Source organism: Macaca mulatta, chromosome Y, assembly GCF_049350105.2.
Source record: "Macaca mulatta isolate MMU2019108-1 chromosome Y, T2T-MMU8v2.0, whole genome shotgun sequence".
In the NCBI taxonomy this organism is placed as follows: Eukaryota; Metazoa; Chordata; class Mammalia; order Primates; family Cercopithecidae; genus Macaca; species Macaca mulatta.
Window position 1 is genome coordinate 16,100,481 of NC_133427.1, and position 13,719 is coordinate 16,114,199.

The following is a 13,719-nucleotide window of genomic DNA, read 5'->3' on the forward strand; positions in this document are numbered from 1 at the left end:
TAAGCTGCGTAGCTCCAAGAAGTCTCCCATTGCGGATTTCAAGGAAACGGTCTTGTCAAACTCATCACGGAAAAGTGTAACTCTGGGAGGTGCACTCACACAGCGCAATGCAGTTTCTCACAAAGCTTCTTTCCAGTGTGCATCTGAGGCTATTTCCTTTTCACCGGAGCCCTCAGTGAGCTCCCAAATATCACTTTGCAAATTCCACGAGAACAGTCTTCGCGAAGGGCTTCATTAGGAGAAAGCTGCAATTCTGTGAGATGAATTCACAGATCACAAAGAAGTTTCTCAGAAAGCTTCTTTCTCCTTTGTAACGGAGGATATTTCCTTTGGCCCCGTAGTCCTCAAAGGGGTCTGAAATATCAGTTTCCAGATTCCACAGAAACGGGGGTAGCCAACGGCTCCATGAAACGCAGGTGTAATTCAGTGAGTTGAAGTCACACATCACAAAGCAGTTTCTCAGAAAGCTTCTATTTTTCGTTTTCGAGCTGAGGTTATTTGTGGTCTCGGAGCCCCACTGTGTGTCTTAGAGCAGATTCTGTGAAAACACTGTTAGCAAGCGTCTCAAGGGAAACAATGGTAGAACTCTGTGAGCCGAAGTCACCCACAGCAAAGGAGTTTCAGAGGAGGCCTCTCTGCAGATTTGTCTGAGGAGATTTCATGATTCACCATGGGATTCAACGCTATCCAAGATATCACTCGTGAGATTCTACAAACACAGTGCTAGCAAACTCCTCATGAAAGAGTGGTGTAACCCTTTGAAATGAATTCACATTTCACAAAGCAGTTTCTCAGAAAGCTTCCTTCCGCTTTTTCTCGGAGGATAGTTCCTGCCTCCCAGCCGAAATTATCAGTTCCCATCCGAAATTATCAGTTCTCAGAATCCACAAATACAGTGCTAGGAAACGGCTCCAAGACACAGTGATGTAACTCTGGGAGCTGAAGTCTCGTATCTGAAAGCAATTCCCGAGGAAGCTTCTTTCATTTCTTATCTGAGGATATTTCCTTTGTCACCGTAAGCTGCTAGCGCTGAGAAGTATCTCATCGCAAGCTTCAAGAAAACGGTGTTGGCAAACTGATCACTGAAGAGAACAGTGTAACTCCGTGAGGTGCATTCACACACCGCAATGCAGTTTCTCAGAAAGCTTCTTTCCGCTTCTTATCTGAGGATATTTTCTTTTCCCCGTAGCCCACAATGAGCTCCCAAAGATCACTTTGCAGAATCCACGGCTACAGTGTTAGCAAACTGCTGCAAGAAGGTAAAGGTGAATCTCTGTGTGGTGGATTCAACATCACAGAGCAATTTCTGAGACTGCTTCTTTCTAGTTAATATCGGAGGATGTTTCCGTGTTCACTATGGGCCTCAATGCGCCCCCAAATATCACTTTGCAGATTCCACGAAAACGGTGTTAGCAAACGGCTTCCTGAAGACTCAGTTGTAACTCTGTGTGATGAATTCACGTATCACAGAGAAGTTTCTCACACAGCTTCGCTCACGTTTTGCATCGAGGGTATTTCAGCGTAGGCCTGAATTCGAACCGAAGTAGCCCTTCTCAGGTTCCTCAAAGACAGTGTTAAATGACTCTTCCACGAAAGGGGTGTGTAACTCTGTGAGATGAATTCTCACATCACGATCCAGTTTCTAAGACAGCTTCTTTTCTCATTTTATCTGAGGCTATGCCCTCTGTAAGCTTCATTGCGTTAAGAAATATATGCCATGGCAGATTTCAGGAAAACCGTGTGAGCAAGTTGATCACTGAAGAGAAAACTGTAACTCCGTGAGTTGCATTCACACATCCCAACGCCGTTTCTCAAAACACTTCTTTCTTGTTTGTGTCTGAGGATGTTTCCCTTTTCACCATAGGCCTCAATGAGCTCCCAAACATCCCTTTGCGGCATCCATGAAAACAGTGTTAGCATACTGCTACAAGATGGTAAAGGTGAAGCTCCGTGTGGGGAATTCAACATCACAAAGCAATGTCTGAGTCAGCCTCTTTCTAGTTATCGTCTGAGGATGTTTCCTTTGGCACCATGGGCCCTGAATGCGCCCCCAAATATCACTTTGCAGATTCCCGGAAAACAGTGGTGGCAAACTGCTTCCTGAAGATTCAGCTGTAACTCTATGTGTTGAATTCACGTAGCACAGAGAAGTGTCTCACAAAGCTTCCCTCACGTTTTTAATGGGGGATATGTCCTTCATCAGCGTAGGCCTCAATTCCATCCAAAGTAGCCCTTCTCGGGTTCCTGAGAGACAGTGTTAAACGACTGCCCCACGAAACGCCGATGTAACGCTGGGAGATGGTTTCACACATCGCAAACCAGTTTCTAAGAAAGCTTCTTTTAATGTTTTCTGAGGAGATTTCCTTTGTCACCGTAAGCTTCATTGCGCTAAGAAGCATCCCAAGGCAGATTTCAAGGAAACTGTGTGAGCAAACTGGTCACTGAAGAGACAAGTGTCACTCTGTGAGTTGCACTCACACATCGCAATGCAGTTTCTCAGAACGCTTCCTTCCAGTTTTTATCTGAGGCTATTTCCTTTTCCCCGTAGCCCTCAATGAGCTCCCAAATATCACTTTGCAGAATCCAGGGAAACAGTGCTGGCAAAGGGCTACAAGAAGGGAAGGTGAATCTCTGTGTGGTGAACTGACACATCACAAAGCAATTTCGGAGACAGCTTCTTTCTCGATACGATCTGAGGATGTTTCCGTTTTCACCGTGGGCCCTCAATGCGCTCCCAGATAGTACTACGCAGATTCCAGGAAAACGGTGTTAGCAAACTGCTTCGCGAAGACTAAGTGGGAACTCTGTGAGATGAATTCACGTTTCACTGAGAAGTTTCTCACAAAGCTTCTTTCCAGTTTTCATTTACGATATTTCCTGGGTCACCGTAAGCTTCATTGCGCTGAGAAATAGCCCAGTGCAGACTGCAATCAAACAGTGTTAGCAAACGGGTCAGTGAAAAGGTGCGTGGAAGTCGAGGAGTCGCATTCACATGTCACAATGCAGTTTCTCCGAAGGCTTCTTTCCAGTTTTTATCTGAGGACCTTTCTTTTCTCACCATATCCCTCCGTGTGCTCCCAAGAGTGGTGAAAGCCTTTGAAATGAACTCACACGTCACAAAGCTGTTTCTCAGAAAGCTGCACCCTGCTTTTTCTCGGAGGATAATCCCTTTCTCCCCACACTCTCCAAACCCATCCGAAATATCAGTTCTCGGAATCCACATAAACAGTGCTGGGAAACGGCTCCAAGAAACAGTGATGTAACTCGGTCAGATGAAGTCACGTATCTGAAAGCAATTTCTGAGGAAGCTTCTGTCATTTTTATCTAGGGATACTTCCTTTGTCACGGTAAGCTGCGTAGCTCCAAGAAGTCTCCCATTGCGGATTTCAAGGAAACGGTCTTGTCAAACTCATCACGGAAAAGTGTAACTCTGGGAGGTGCACTCACACAGCGCAATGCAGTTTCTCACAAAGCTTCTTTCCAGTGTGCATCTGAGGCTATTTCCTTTTCACCGGAGCCCTCAGTGAGCTCCCAAATATCACTTTGCAAATTCCACGAGAACAGTCTTCGCGAAGGGCTTCATTAGGAGAAAGCTGCAATTCTGTGAGATGAATTCACAGATCACAAAGAAGTTTCTCAGAAAGCTTCTTTCTCCTTTGTAACGGAGGATATTTCCTTTGGCCCCGTAGTCCTCAAAGGGGTCTGAAATATCAGTTTCCAGATTCCACAGAAACGGGGGTAGCCAACGGCTCCATGAAAGGCAGGTGTAATTCAGTGAGTTGAAGTCACACATCACAAAGCAGTTTCTCAGAAAGCTTCTATTTTTCGTTTTCGAGCTGAGGTTATTTGTGGTCTCGGAGCCCCACTGTGTGTCTTAGAGCAGATTCTGCGAAAACACTGTTAGCAAGCGTCTCAAGGGAAACAATGGTAGAACTCTGTGAGCCGAAGTCACCCACAGCAAAGGAGTTTCAGAGGAGGCCTCTCTGCAGATTGGTCTGAGGAGATTTCATGATTCACCATGGGATTCAACGCTATCCAAGATATCACTCGTGAGATTCTACAAACACAGTGCTAGCAAACTCCTCATGAAAGAGTGGTGTAACCCTTTGAAATGAATTCACACATCACAAAGCAGTTTCTCAGAAAGCTTCCTTCCGCTTTTTCTCGGAGGATAGTTCCTGCCTCCCAGCCGAAATTATCAGTTCCCATCCGAAATTATCAGATCTCAGAATCCACAAAAACAGTGCTAGGAAACGGATCCAAGACACAGTGATGTAACTCTGGGAGCTGAAGTCTCGTATCTGAAAGCAATTCCCGAGGAAGCTTCTTTCATTTCTTATCTGAGGATATTTCCTTTGTCACCGTAAGCTGCTAGCGCTGAGAAGTATCTCATCGCAAGCTTCAAGAAAACGGTGTTGGCAAACTGATCACTGAAGAGAAGAGTGTAACTCCGTGAGGTGCATTCACACACCGCAATGCAGTTACTCAGAAAGCTTCCTTCCGCTTCTTATCTGAGGATATTTTCTTTTCCCCGTAGCCCACAATGAGCTCCCAAAGATCACTTTGCAGAATCCACGGCTACAGTGTTAGCAAACTGCTACAAGAAGGTAAAGGTGAATCTCTGTGTGGTGGATTCAACATCACAGAGCAATTTCTGAGACTGCTTCTTTCTAGTTAATATCGGAGGATGTTTCCGTGTTCACTATGGGCCTCAATGCGCCCCCAAATATCACTTTGCAGATTCCACGAAAACGGTGTTAGCAAACTGCTTCCTGAAGACTCAGTTGTAACTCTGTGTGATGAATTCACGTATCACAGAGAAGTTTCTCACACAGCTTCGCTCACGTTTTGCATCGAGGGTATTTCAGCGTAGGCCTGAATTCGAACCGAAGTAGCCCTTCTCAGGTTCCTCAAAGACAGTGTTAAATGACTCTTCCACGAAAGGGGTGTGTAACTCTGTGAGATGAATTCTCACATCACGATCCAGTTTCTAAGACAGCTTCTTTTCTCATTTTATCTGAGGCTATGCCCTCTGTAAGCTTCATTGCGCTAAGAAATATATGCCATGGCAGATTTCAGGAAAACTGTGTGAGCAAGTTGATCACTGAAGAGAAAACTGTAACTCCGTGAGTTGCATTCACACATCCCAACGCCGTTTCTCAAAACACTTCTTTCTTGTTTGTGTCTGAGGATATTTCCCTTTTCACCATAGGCCTCAATGAGCTCCCAAACATCCCTTTGCGGAATCCATGAAAACAGTGTTAGCATACTGCTACAAGATGGTAAAGGTGAAGCTCCGTGTGGGGAATTCAACATCACAAAGCAATGTCTGAGTCAGCTTCTTTCTAGTTATCGTCTGAGGATGTTTCCTTTTGCACCATGGGCCCTGAATGCGCCCCCAAATATCACTTTGCAGATTCCCGGAAAACAGTGGTGGCAAACTGCTTCCTGAAGATTCAGCTGTAACTCTATGTGTTGAATTCACGTAGCACAGAGAAGTGTCTCACAAAGCTTCTCTCACGTTTTTAATGGGGGATATGTCCTTCATCAGCGTAGGCCTCAATTCCATCCAAAGTAGCCCTTCTCGGGTTCCTGAGAGACAGTGTTAAACGACTGCCCCACGAAACGCCGATGTAACGCTGGGAGATGATTTCACACATCGCAAACCAGTTTCTAAGAAAGCTTCTTTTAATGTTTTCTGAGGAGATTTCCTTTGTCACCGTAAGCTTCATTGCGCTAAGAAGCATCCCAAGGCAGATTTCAAGGAAACTGTGTGAGCAAACTGGTCACTGAAGAGACAAGTGTCACTCTGTGAGTTGCATTCACACATCGCAATGCAGTTTCTCAGAACGCTTCCTTCCAGTTTTTATCTGAGGCTATTTCCTTTTCCCCGTAGCCCTCAATGAGCTCCCAAATATCACTTTGCAGAATCCAGGGAAACAGTGCTGGCAAAGGGCTACAAGAAGGGAAGGTGAATCTCTGTGTGGTGAACTGACACATCACAAAGCAATTTCGGAGACAGCTTCTTTCTCGTTACGTTCTGAGGATGTTTCCGTTTTCACCGTGGGCCCTCAATGCGCTCCCAGATAGTACTACGCAGATTCCAGGAAAACGGTGTTAGCAAACTGCTTCACGAAGACTAAGTGGGAACTCTGTGAGATGAATTCACGTTTCACTGAGAAGTTTCTCACAAAGCTTCTTTCCAGTTTTCATTTACGATATTTCCTGGGTCACCGTAAGCTTCATTGCGCTGAGAAATAGCCCAGTGCAGACTGCAATCAAACAGTGTTAGCAAACGGGTCAGTGAAAAGTTGCGTGGAAGTCTAGGAGTCGGATTCACATGTCACAATGCAGTTTCTCCGAAGGCTTCTTTCCAGTTTTTATCTGAGGACCTTTCTTTTCTCACCATATCCCTCCGTGTGCTCCCAAGAGTGGTGAAAGCCTTTGAAATGAACTCACACGTCACAAAGCTGTTTCTCAGAAAGCTGCACACTGCTTTTTCTCGGAGGATAATCCCTTTCTCCCCACACTCTCCAAACCCATCCGAAATATCAGTTCTCGGAATCCACATAAACAGTGCTGGGAAACGGCTCCAAGAAACAGTGATGTAACTCGGTCAGATGAAGTCGCGTATCTGAAAGCAATTTCTGAGGAAGCTTCTGTCATTTTTATCTAGGGATACTTCCTTTGTCACGGTAAGCTGCGTAGCTCCAAGAAGTCTCCCATTGCGGATTTCAAGGAAACGGTCTTGTCAAACTCATCACGGAAAAGTGTAACTCTGGGAGGTGCACTCACACAGCGCAATGCAGTTTCTCACAAAGCTTCTTTCCAGTGTGCATCTGAGGCTATTTCCTTTTCACCGGAGCCCTCAGTGAGCTCCCAAATATCACTTTGCAAATTCCACGAGAACAGTCTTCGCGAAGGGCTTCATTAGGAGAAAGCTGCAATTCTGTGAGATGAATTCACAGATCACAAAGAAGTTTCTCAGAAAGCTTCTTTCTCCTTTGTAACGGAGGATATTTCCTTTGGCCCCGTAGTCCTCAAAGGGGTCTGAAACATCAGTTTCCAGATTCCACAGAAACGGGGGTAGCCAACGGCTCCATGAAACGCAGGTGTAATTCAGTGAGTTGAAGTCACACATCACAAAGCAGTTTCTCAGAAAGCTTCTATTTTTCGTTTTCGAGCTGAGGTTATTTGTGGTCTCGGAGCCCCACTGTGTGTCTTAGAGCACATTCTGCGAAAACACTGTTAGCAAGCGTCTCAAGGGAAACAATGGTAGAACTCTGTGAGCCGAAGTCACCCACAGAAAAGGAGTTTCAGAGGAGGCCTCTCTGCAGATTGGTCTGAGGAGATTTCATGATTCACCATGGGATTCAACGCTATCCAAGATATCACTCGTGAGATTCTACAAACACAGTGCTAGCAAACTCCTCATGAAAGAGTGGTGTAACCCTTTGAAATGAATTCACACATCACAAAGCAGTTTCTCAGAAAGCTTCCTTCCGCTTTTTCTTGGAGGATAGTTCCTGCCTCCCAGCCGAAATTATCAGTTCCCATCCGAAATTATCAGTTCTCAAAATCCACAAAAACAGTGCTAGGAAACGGCTCCAAGACACAGTGATGTAACTCTGGGAGCTGAAGTCTCGTATCTGAAAGCAATTCCCGAGGAAGCTTCTTTCATTTCTTATCTGAGGATATTTCCTTTGTCACCGTAAGCTGCTAGCGCTGAGAAGTATCTCATCGCAAGCTTCAAGAAAACGGTGTTGGCAAACTGATCACTGAAGAGAAGAGTGTAACTCCGTGAGGTGCATTCACACACCGCAATGCAGTTTCTCAGAAAGCTTCTTTCCGCTTCTTATCTGAGGATATTTTCTTTTCCCCGTAGCCCACAATGAGCTCCCAAAGATCACTTTGCAGAATCCACGGCAACAGTGTTAGCAAACTGCTACAAGAAGGTAAAGGTGAATCTCTGTGTGGTGGATTCAACATCACAGAGCAATTTCTGAGACTGCTTCTTTCTAGTTAATATCGCAGGATGTTTCCGTGTTCACTGTGGGCCTCAATGCGCCCCCAAATATCACTTTGCAGATTCTACGAAAACGGTGTTAGCAAACTGCTTCCTGAAGACTCAGTTGTAACTCTGTGTGATGAACTCATGTATCACAGAGAAGTTTCTCACACAGCTTCGCTCACGTTTTGCATCGAGGGTATTTCAGCGTAGGCCTGAATTCGAACCGAAGTAGCCCTTCTCAGGTTCCTCAAAGACAGTGTTAAATGACTCTTCCAAGAAAGGGGTGTGTAACTCTGTGAGATGAATTCTCACATCACGATCCAGTTTCTAAGACAGCTTCTTTTCTCATTTTATCTGAGGCTATGCCCTCTGTAAGCTTCATTGCGCTAAGAAATATATGCCATGGCAGATTTCAGGAAAACTGTGTGAGCAAGTTGATCACTGAAGAGAAAACTGTAACTCCGTGAGTTGCATTCACACATCCCAACGCCGTTTCTCAAAACACTTCTTTCTTGTTTGTGTCTGAGGATGTTTCCCTTTTCACCATAGGCCTCAATGAGCTCCCAAACATCCCTTTGCGGAATCCATGAAAACAGTGTTAGCATACTGCTACAAGAGGGTAAAGGTGAAGCTCCGTGTGGGGAATTCAACATCACAAAGCAATGTCTGAGTCAGCTTCTTTCTAGTTATCGTCTGAGGATGTTTCCTTTTGGACCATGGGCCCTGAATGCGCCCCCAAATATCACTTTGCGGATTCCCGGAAAACAGTGGTGGCAAACTGCTTCCTGAAGATTCAGCTGTAACTCTATGTGTTGAATTCACGTAGCACAGAGAAGTGTCTCACAAAGCTTCCCTCACGTTTTTAATGGGGGATATGTCCTTCATCAGCGTAGGCCTCAATTCCATCCAAAGTAGCCCTTCTCGGGTTCCTGAGAGACAGTGTTAAACGACTGCCCCACGAAACGCCGATGTAACGCTGGGAGATGATTTCACACATCGCAAACCAGTTTCTAAGAAAGCTTCTTTTAATGTTTTCTGAGGAGATTTCCTTTGTCAGCGTAAGCTTCATTGCGCTAAGAAGCATCCCAAGGCAGATTTCAAGGAAACTGTGTGAGCAAACTGCTCACTGAAGAGACAAGTGTCACTCTGTGAGTTGCATTCACACATCGCAATGCAGTTTCTCAGAACGCTTCCTTCCAGTTTTTATCTGAGGCTATTTCCTTTTCCCCGTAGCCCTCAATGAGCTCCCAAATATCACTTTGCAGAATCCAGGGAAACAGTGCTGGCAAAGGGCTACAAGAAGGGAAGGTGAATCTCTGTGTGGTGAACTGACACATCACAAAGCAATTTCGGAGACAGCTTCTTTCTCGTTACGTTCTGAGGATGTTTCCGTTTTCACCGTGGGCCCTCAATGCGCTCCCAGATAGTACTACGCAGATTCCAGGAAAACGGTGTTAGCAAACTGCTTCGCGAAGACTAAGTGGGAACTCTGTGAGATGAATTCACGTTTCACTGAGAAGTTTCTCACAAAGCTTCTTTCCAGTTTTCATTTACGATATTTCCTGGGTCACCGTAAGCTTCATTGCGCTGAGAAATAGCCCAGTGCAGACTGCAATCAAACAGTGTTAGCAAACGGGTCAGTGAAAAGTTGCGTGGAAGTCTAGGAGTCGCATTCACATGTCACAATGCAGTTTCTCCGAAGGCTTCTTTCCAGTTTTTATCTGAGGACCTTTCTTTTCTCACCATATCCCTCCGTGTGCTCCCAAGAGTGGTGAAAGCCTTTGAAATGAACTCACACGTCACAAAGCTGTTTCTCAGAAAGCTGCACCCTGCTTTTTCTCGGAGGATAATCCCTTTCTCCCCACACTCTCCAAACCCATCCGAAATATCAGTTCTCAGAATCCACATAAACAGTGCTGGGAAACGGCTCCAAGAAACAGTGATGTAACTCGGTCAGATGAAGTCACGTATCTGAAAGCAATTTCTGAGGAAGCTTCTGTCATTTTTATCTAGGGATACTTCCTTTGTCACGGTAAGCTGCGTAGCTCCAAGAAGTCTCCCATTGCGGATTTCAAGGAAACGGTCTTGTCAAACTCATCACGGAAAAGTGTAACTCTGGGAGGTGCACTCACACAGCGCAATGCAGTTTCTCACAAAGCTTCTTTCCAGTGTGCATCTGAGGCTATTTCCTTTTCACCGGAGCCCTCAGTGAGCTCCCAAATATCACTTTGCAAATTCCACGAGAACAGTCTTCGCGAAGGGCTTCATTAGGAGAAAGCTGCAATTCTGTGAGATGAATTCACAGATCACAAAGAAGTTTCTCAGAAAGCTTCTTTCTCCTTTGTAACGGAGGATATTTCCTTTGGCCCCATAGTCCTCAAAGGGGTCTGAAACATCAGTTTCCAGATTCCACAGAAACGGGGGTAGCCAACGGCTCCATGAAACGCAGGTGTAATTCAGTGAGTTGAAGTCACACATCACAAAGCAGTTTCTCAGAAAGTTTCTATTTTTCGTTTTCGAGCTGAGGTTATTTGTGGTCTCGGAGCCCCACTGTGTGTCTTAGAGCAGATTCTGCGAAAACACTGTTAGCAAGCGTCTCAAGGGAAACAATGGTAGAACTCTGTGAGCCGAAGTCACCCACAGCAAAGGAGTTTCAGAGGAGGCCTCTCTGCAGATTGGACTGAGGAGATTTCATGATTCACCATGGGATTCAACGCTATCCAAGATATCACTCGTGAGATTCTACAAACACAGTGCTAGCAAACTCCTCATGAAAGAGTGGTGTAACCCTTTGAAATGAATTCACACATCACAAAGCAGTTTCTCAGAAAGCTTCCTTCCGCTTTTTCTCGGAGGATAGTTCCTGCCTCCCAGCCGAAATTATCAGTTCCCATCCGATATTATCAGTTCACAAAATCCACAAAAACAGTGCTAGGAAACGGCTCCAAGACACAGTGATGTAACTCTGGGAGCTGAAGTCTCGTATCTGAAAGCAATTCCCGAGGAAGCTTCTTTCATTTCTTATCTGAGGATATTTCCTTTGTCACCGTAAGCTGCTAGCGCTGAGAAGTATCTCATCGCAAGCTTCAAGAAAACGGTGTTGGCAAACTGATCACTGAAGAGAAGAGTGTAACTCCGTGAGGTGCATTCACACACCGCAATGCAGTTTCTCAGAAAGCTTCTTTCCGCTTCTTATCTGAGGATATTTTCTTTTCCCCGTAGCCCACAATGAGCTCCCAAAGATCACTTTGCAGAATCCACGGCTACAGTGTTAGCAAACTGCTACAAGAAGGTAAAGGTGAATCTCTGTGTGGTGGATTCAACATCACAGAGCAATTTCTGAGACTGCTTCTTTCTAGTTAATATCGCAGGCTGTTTCCGTGTTCACTGTGGGCCTCAATGCGCCCCCAAATATCACTTTGCAGATTCCACGAAAACGGTGTTAGCAAACTGCTTCCTGAAGACTCAGTTGTAACTCTGTGTGATGAACTCATGTATCACAGAGAAGTTTCTCACACAGCTTCGCTCACGTTTTGCATCGAGGGTATTTCAGCGTAGGCCTGAATTCGAACCGAAGTAGCCCTTCTCAGGTTCCTCAAAGACAGTGTTAAATGACTCTTCCAAGAAAGGGGTGTGTAACTCTGTGAGATGAATTCTCACATCACGATCCAGTTTCTAAGACAGCTTCTTTTCTCATTTTATCTGAGGCTATGCCCTCTGTAAGCTTCATTGCGCTAAGAAATATATGCCATGGCAGATTTCAGGAAAACTGTGTGAGCAAGTTGATCACTGAAGAGAAAACTGTAACTCCGTGAGTTGCATTCACACATCCCAACGCCGTTTCTCAAAACACTTCTTTCTTGTTTGTGTCTGAGGATATTTCCCTTTTCACCATAGGCCTCAATGAGCTCCCAAACATCCCTTTGCGGAATCCATGAAAACAGTGTTAGCATACTGCTACAAGATGGTAAAGGTGAAGCTCCGTGTGGGGAATTCAACATCACAAAGCAATGTCTGAGTCAGCTTCTTTCTAGTTATCGTCTGAGGATGTTTCCTTTTGCACCATGGGCCCTGAATGCGCCCCCAAATATCACTTTGCAGATTCCCGGAAAACAGTGGTGGCAAACTGCTTCCTGAAGATTCAGCTGTAACTCTATGTGTTGAATTCACGTAGCACAGAGAAGTGTCTCACAAAGCTTCTCTCACGTTTTTAATGGGGGATATGTCCTTCATCAGCGTAGGCCTCAATTCCATCCAAAGTAGCCCTTCTCGGGTTCCTGAGAGACAGTGTTAAACGACTGCCCCACGAAACGCCGATGTAACGCTGGGAGATGATTTCACACATCGCAAACCAGTTTCTAAGAAAGCTTCTTTTAATGTTTTCTGAGGAGATTTCCTTTGTCACCGTAAGCTTCATTGCGCTAAGAAGCATCCCAAGGCAGATTTCAAGGAAACTGTGTGAGCAAACTTGTCACTGAAGAGACAAGTGTCACTCTGTGAGTTGCATTCACACATCGCAATGCAGTTTCTCAGAACGCTTCCTTCCAGTTTTTATCTGAGGCTATTTCCTTTTCCCCGTAGCCCTCAATGAGCTCCCAAATATCACTTTGCAGAATCCAGGGAAACAGTGCTGGCAAAGGGCTACAAGAAGGGAAGGTGAATCTCTGTGTGGTGAACTGACACATCACAAAGCAATTTCGGAGACAGATTCTTTCTCGTTACGATCTGAGGATGTTTCCGTTTTCACCGTGGGCCCTCAATGCACTCCCAGATAGTACTACGCAGATTCCAGGAAAACGGTGTTAGCAAACTGCTTCGCGAAGACTAAGTGGGAACTCTGTGAGATGAATTCACGTTTCACTGAGAAGTTTCTCACAAAGCTTCTTTCCAGTTTTCATTTACGATATTTCCTGGGTCACCGTAAGCTTCATTGCGCTGAGAAATAGCCCAGTGCAGACTGCAATCAAACAGTGTTAGCAAACGGGTCAGTGAAAAGTTGCGTGGAAGTCTAGGAGTCGCATTCACATGTCACAATGCAGTTTCTCCGAAGGCTTCTTTCCAGTTTTTATCTGAGGACCTTTCTTTTCTCACCATATCCCTCCGTGTGCTCCCAAGAGTGGTGAAAGCCTTTGAAATGAACTCACACGTCACAAAGCTGTTTCTCAGAAAGCTGCACCCTGCTTTTTCTCGGAGGATAATCCCTTTCTCCCCACACTCTCCAAACCCATCCGAAATATCAGTTCTCGGAATCCACATAAACAGTGCTGGGAAACGGCTCCAAGAAACAGTGATGTAACTCGGTCAGATGAAGTCACGTATCTGAAAGCAATTTCTGAGGAAGCTTCTGTCATTTTTATCTAGGGATACTTCCTTTGTCACGGTAAGCTGCGTAGCTCCAAGAAGTCTCCCATTGCGGATTGCAAGGAAACGGTCTTGTCAAACTCATCACGGAAAAGTGTAACTCTGGGAGGTGCACTCACACAGCGCAATGCAGTTTCTCACAAAGCTTCTTTCCAGTGTGCATCTGAGGCTATTTCCTTTTCACCGGAGCCCTCAGTGAGCTCCCAAATATCACTTTGCAAATTCCACGAGAACAGTCTTCGCGAAGGGCTTCATTAGGAGAAAGCTGCAATTCTGTGAGATGAATTCACAGATCACAAAGAAGTTTCTCAGAAAGCTTCTTTCTCCTTTGTAACGGAGGATATTTC